The sequence below is a fragment of the Theropithecus gelada genome, chromosome 19, assembly GCF_003255815.1.
Source record: "Theropithecus gelada isolate Dixy chromosome 19, Tgel_1.0, whole genome shotgun sequence".
NCBI lineage: Eukaryota > Metazoa > Chordata > Mammalia > Primates > Cercopithecidae > Theropithecus > Theropithecus gelada.
In genome coordinates, this window is record NC_037687.1 from 11,667,721 (window position 1) to 11,673,822 (window position 6,102).

At 46.7% G+C, this 6,102-nt stretch overlaps 1 protein-coding gene across 1 annotated transcript in view; it reads left to right on the plus strand.

The window, feature by feature from the left end:
* Window positions 1–6,102, plus strand: part of LOC112611850 (zinc finger protein 136) — a 520,810-nt gene that overhangs the window by 280,011 nt on the left and 234,697 nt on the right. The gene's annotated exons all lie outside the window — the stretch shown is intronic.

A 6,102-nucleotide genomic window follows, 5' to 3' on the forward strand; every position in this document is an offset into this window, starting at 1 on the left:
CTCTTTTTCACAATCTACTGCACTGCTTTTAGGGACATCAGAAACTGAAACGCTATCTTCTCCTGTTTGAAACCGTTCTAAAGCTACTTTAATAATGACCCAATCATTCCATACTGTGAGTGGGATGATTTTACCTTCCCTACTTGCTTGTTTTGATTCTTTGCCAATTTTTTTCCCAGTCTTTTAGATCTAAAGTTTCCTGTTCCGGAAACCATGGACAAAACTGTTCTATTGTTTGAAATAGCGTAATTAGATTTTTGGTAGACACTTTAACTCCCCCTCTTTTTAAGAGAATTTTAATAAAGCTGCAATAAGAGGCATATTTACTTTTAGTTTGCCCCATTGTTACCCTAGGTTCTTCGGAGCGCACAAGCTTACCGCAAGGCTGACTGTAGACGTACTCGGGAGTCACTCGTCGACTTGTCCTCAATGACCACGCTCCAGCGTACCTTCACCTTAGAGAAAAGCTCCCACGTTGGGCACCAGATGAAGGGGTGGCCTACCCCTCCACACCTGTGAGCATTTCTCGTTAGGTGGAACGAGAGACTTGAGAAAAGAAATGAGACACAGAGACAAAGTATAGAGAAAGAAAAAGTGGGCCCAGGGGACCGGGGCTCAGCATACAGAGGACCTATGCCGGCACCGGTCTCTGAGTTCCCTAGTATTTATTGATAATTATCTTTACCATCTTAAAGATAAGGGAGAGGCAGGATAATAGGATCGTTGTAGGGAGAAAATCAGCAGTAAGACATATGAATAAAAATCTCTGTTACATGAATAAGTTTAAAGGAAAATGCTGTGCCTTGATATGCATATGCAAACATCTCCATAAACCTTTTAGCAGCATTGCGCCAGCAAGTCCCACTTTTTGCCATAAGGCGGTTTTCTCCTTTCTCAGTAAACAGAGCATACAATCAGGTTTTACACTGAGGTGTTCCATTGCCCAGGGACGGGCAGGAGACAGATGTTTTCTCTATCTCAACTGTCAACAACCGCCAAAAGGCCTTCTTTCCTCTAGTACTAGTCCTCCTCAAGCACAGATCCTTTCACGGGTGTCAGGCTGAGGGACGATCAGGTCTTTCCCTTCCCACGAGGCCATATTTCAGACTATCACATGGGGAGAAACCTTGGACAATACCTAGCTTTCCTAGGCAGAGGTCCCTGCGACCTTTGGTAGTGTACGTGTCCCTGGGTACTTGAGATTAAGAGAATGGTGATGACTTTTAACCAGCAAGCTGCCTTCAGGCACTTGTTTAACAAAGGCACATCCTGCACAGCCCAAAATCCATTAAACCTTGAGTCACCACAGCACATGTCTCTTGCAAGGACAAGGTTGGGGGTAGGGTCACAGATTAACAGCATCTCAAATACAGAACAAAATGGAGTCTCTTATGTCTACTTCTTTCTATATAGACACAGTAACTGTCTGATCTTTCTTTCTTTTCCCCACAGTCTCCAAATCTACTTTTCCTCTTGGACCCATTGTGAGAATAGGTGTGCTTCATAGGCAACTACTGGTGATAGTAGTGATAGCCCATAATAACTAGGGACAAAAAGGGAACTTTCACCTTTTTTTTTTTTCCCTTCCTGAGATGGAGTTTGTGCTCTGTTGCCCAGGCTGGAGCGCAATGACGTGATCTCGGCTCACTGCAACTTCTGCCTCCTGGGTTCAAGTGATTCTACTGCCTCAGCTTCCAGAATAATCAGGATTACAGGTATGCGCCACCATGTCCGGATAATTTTTGTATTGTTAGTTAGAGACAAGGTTTCACCATGTTGGCCAGGCTGGTCTTGAACTCTTGACAGCAGGTGATCCACTCACTGGCCTCCCAAAGTTCTTGGATTACAGGCGTGAGCCACCACACTCACCATGTTTTATGTATATAAATGTGTGTGTATGTGTGTGTATATATATATATTTCTCTTTATTAAAATACAGACTAGGTCTCACTATGTTGCCCAAGGTGGTCATAGGCCAAACTTTCAGGCTCAAGCAATCTACCCATCTCATTCACTCAACGTGCTGGGATTAAGGAATGGGAAACTGTGCCAGGCCAAATGAAAGAGACTTAGTGGGAAGCTGGGCACGGTGGCTCACACCTGTAATCCCAGCACTTTGCGAGGCTGAGGGGGTGGATCACCTGAACTCAGGAGTTCCAGACCAGCCTGGACAAGATGGTGAAACCGCGTCTTTACCAAAAATACAAAAAATTCGCCAGGCATGGTAGTCCCATTCTCACAGTCACAGAAAGGTTCTTTCTTAAGGATTCCACCTGCTGGAAAGCATTATTTACTGCCAGAACTTGTTCAATTCAAGAGTGTCTGGTTTCATCTCCTTGTCATCATTACAACCAAAATCCTGAAGGGACTGATTTACCACACTGTGGTTGCCGATTTTTACCCTCAGCAGCAGCTGTAACATCCCAACTTACAGCTCTACCCTCTAAAGGTGTGCCTGAGGCTTGTGCCTGCCATACTAGCATGTCAGTGTGTCCAAAGCTTCCTGCAGAGCTGTGTCCCAAACCCAAAGTGCCCCTTTCTATAAATCTATATATTGGTCTCAAACATTGGACTAAGTGTCAGATAAATGCTCTCCGATAATCCAAAGACTAACAAATGTCTGGATTTCTTTTTTCCTTTTTTTTTCTTTAAGAGACATAGTATGACTCCGTTTCCCAGGCTGGAGTGCAATGGTGGGATCATAGCTCACTGCAGAAACTCCTAGTCCCAAGGGATTCTCCTGCCTCAGCCTCCCAGGTAGCTGGAATAAAGGCACATGCCACCATGCCTGGCTGTTTTTAAATTTTTTGTACAGATGGAGTTTCACTATATTGCCCAGGCTGTTCTGGAACTCCCAGGCTCAAGTGATCCCCCTACCTCAGCCTCCCAAAGTGCTGATATTACAGTCATGAACAAATGCACCCAACCCTGAAATAGAAATATTTCTTTTTTTTTTTTTTTTTTTTGAGATGGAGTCTCGCTCTGTCGCCCAGGCTGGAGTGCAGTGGCCGGATCTCAGCTCACTGCAAGCTCCGCCTCCCGGGTTCACGCCATTCTCCTGCCTCAGCCTCCCGAGTAGCTGGGACTACAGGCGCCCGCCACCTCGCCCGGCTAGTTTTTTGTATTTTGTAGTAGAGACGGGGTTTCACCGTGTTAGCCAGGATGGTCTCGATCTCCTGACCTCGTGATCCACCCGTCTCGGCCTCCCAAAGTGCTGGGATTACAGGCTTGAGCCACCGCGCCCGGCCTGAAATAGAAATATTTCAAAGGGAAAACATCTAACGTTCAAGTTGTTATCTATAGAGCAGTTAACAGGAACTATCATTTAGGGTCTATCGTGAGGCAGAAATTTAAAAATAATAATAAGTACTGAATTTAGTTACTCCAAAAAAAGTAAAAGCTAAGACCCAGAGTGTGGCAAGGCAAGGGTTGAAAAGCACAAGTTTTCCTCTGCCTAGCAGCTTACTTCAAGGACAGAAGATAACACTGTCCAAATAGCCAAGGCCAAAGGAATGGGCTCCAGACACCCCTCCCGTTCAGAGCAAGGTTGAAGGAAAAAAAAAGAGAAAGAAAGACAGATACTTTCACTGTTACTCTTTTCCAAGGCTTCTTAAGCATTACTATGTTTTACAAATGTCTGTATTTAGCCAATGCTTGTTTTTCTTTCAATGCAGGTATAAGGACACTGGCTATGCAAGGCCTTAAATTATGCTATAGACTACATGGCCTGTCGCTGTATGATTAACTGCTTTTGTTTTGCATCTGTAAGGCAGCTTATAAAAACCCCGCTTTGTCTTCGTTCAATTCTCAGCTTTTTGGATAGGAATCGTCTGGGCCGGTGCGTACCTAAAATATAAACAAATCCTCCTGTACTCCATATTGGTCTTTCCGTTCCTCAGTTTACCGCAACAATGGGATTCTAGGACACTAGGTATGAAACAAATATGAGGAAGGTCAGAGAACAAGCTGACCTAATGCTTAATGCTGTAGGTGCTACAAGCTTGGTTTAAATTTTTCTCCTCCCTTCCTCCCTGATGAATTTGATAAAAGTTTAAAGGGATGGTTTCACCAGGGCCTTTTCCATTGATTGCAAGGAGGTCATCCCACCTGGGAAATCCTCAGTAGTCCAAGCCTCTTACGTGGCTAGAATGATCCAGTCCATAAGGAAATATCACCACCTGCTGTTTTACAATTAGACCATCCAAGGGGGTCAGGGTTTCCCCAGGGAGTTTGGTGGGCTTTTTATGATTTTTTGTTTGTTTGGTTTTGATTTTTATTTTTTTTTGAGACAGTGTCTTGCTGAAGTGCAGTAGCCTGATCATAGCTCACAGAAGCCCCAAACTTTGGGGCTCGAGTGATCCTCCTGCCTCAGCCTCCTGAGTAGCTGAGACTATAGGTACACACCACTTCTCCTGGCTAATTAAAAAATAAATTTATGTAGATCCGAGTGTCTCACTTCACTGGTCTTCAACTTCGGGCTTCAAGTGATCCTGCCTCCTAAAATGTTGAGATTACAGGCAGGAGCCATGGCACCCGCTCTCCCAGGCTGTTGTTTGAAGGTCTTTGCAGTCTCTGAGTTCTGCAGCAGTCTATTCCCTGACAGTGAGAGTCTCATCCTTTGACCACATTTTGCAGCAGTAGTTGAGCATTCACTTTTCTTTCCATAAGGAAGTGAGCTTGCCAGTGACCCTCATCCCTCTCCTCACTGATGACTTCTTTGTCATCAGAGCCTTCTTCTTCATAAATTCCCACAGAATCCAAGTTTTCAAGTCCCATTTGGGCTTAGTTATGATAGCCACAGGCCTACACCACCTGCCACAGCACCCCCGTACCATGGAAGCCACCCGACTTTCTCCTCCCCGAGTTTCCTGTCCTGGGAGCCCCCATCTCTGCTCTCCCGGGCTCCAGGCCCTAGAGCCGCGCTGCAGCAGAGCCTAGTACCCAGGGCTGCTCCCTCCACCTATCCACATCCAGCTGCAGCTCTCCACCCTCTCTCCCATCAGCCTGGCCTGAAGGTGCTGCAGTATCATTGACTGCGGGTCCCTCAGCTGCCACCTCCACTGCGACCTGGAAATCTTTCAAATGCACTTAAGTTGTCTTACATTTTTCCTCCCCCACTTTATACATAAGCATAGAAGGAGAGCAGGGACTCTGCTGGTGTCTTATTCACACAATGGGATTGAGGGTGTTTGTCTCGCAGAACTAACGGATGGGGTGAGAAGTAGCTGAATAACTTGCAGAAGGAAGCAGAGCCCGAGGCCAGTGACTCCACGTTGAAGACAGTCTGGAGCCTGCAAAGGGAGAGAAAGAGAGTTTCCCCGGTGGCTTCCCGGGCAGCCCACCCCCTTCTACAGGTGGCCTCCAGCTGCTCAGAGCAGCTCCAGAAGGAGTGGGGATCCCGAGAAGCTGCAGAGCCCTGGAAAGCAGAAGACCCAGGTGCAGAAGCATTTGTGGCGTCTGTCCTTTGTGGTGTTGTGCAGCTGGAGCCTGGAGCTGTTTTCTGGGCAGGATTTGGTGTTTGACATGCATGGGGTTGCTGGGGTCAGAGTTATTTGTATGGATTAAAAAAAAAAGTGTGGCCGCGCGCGGTGACTGACGCCTGTAATCCCAGCACTTTGGGAGGCCGAGGTGGGCGGATCACGAGGTCAGGAGATCGAGACCATCCTGGCTAAAACCAGGATGGTAAAACCCCGTCTCTACTAAAAATACAAAATATTAGCCAGGCGTGGTGGCGGGCGCCTTTAGTCCCAGCTACTCGGGAGGCTGAGGCAGGAGAATGGCGTGAACTGGGGAGGCGGAGCTTGCAATGAGTTGAGATCGCGCCACTGCACTCCGGCCTGAGCTACAGAGCAAGACAGCCTCCGTCTCAAAAAAAAAAAAAAAAAAAAGTGTGAAGATCAGGCTAGAGCTAGAGGCAGAATTGTTTGGTGGCGTCACCTGGATAAAGCGTTCATGAAGTTGACAGTTTACTCAGGTCAGAAACTTAAAACCTGGTGACAGTTTCCTGCTGGTGAAAATGAAGATCTGGAAGGAGGAAACATTTTCACATTGTGAGGAGGGGATGGGGTGTGGGACCAAGGCTTGGCCACGCCTCATTCCCAA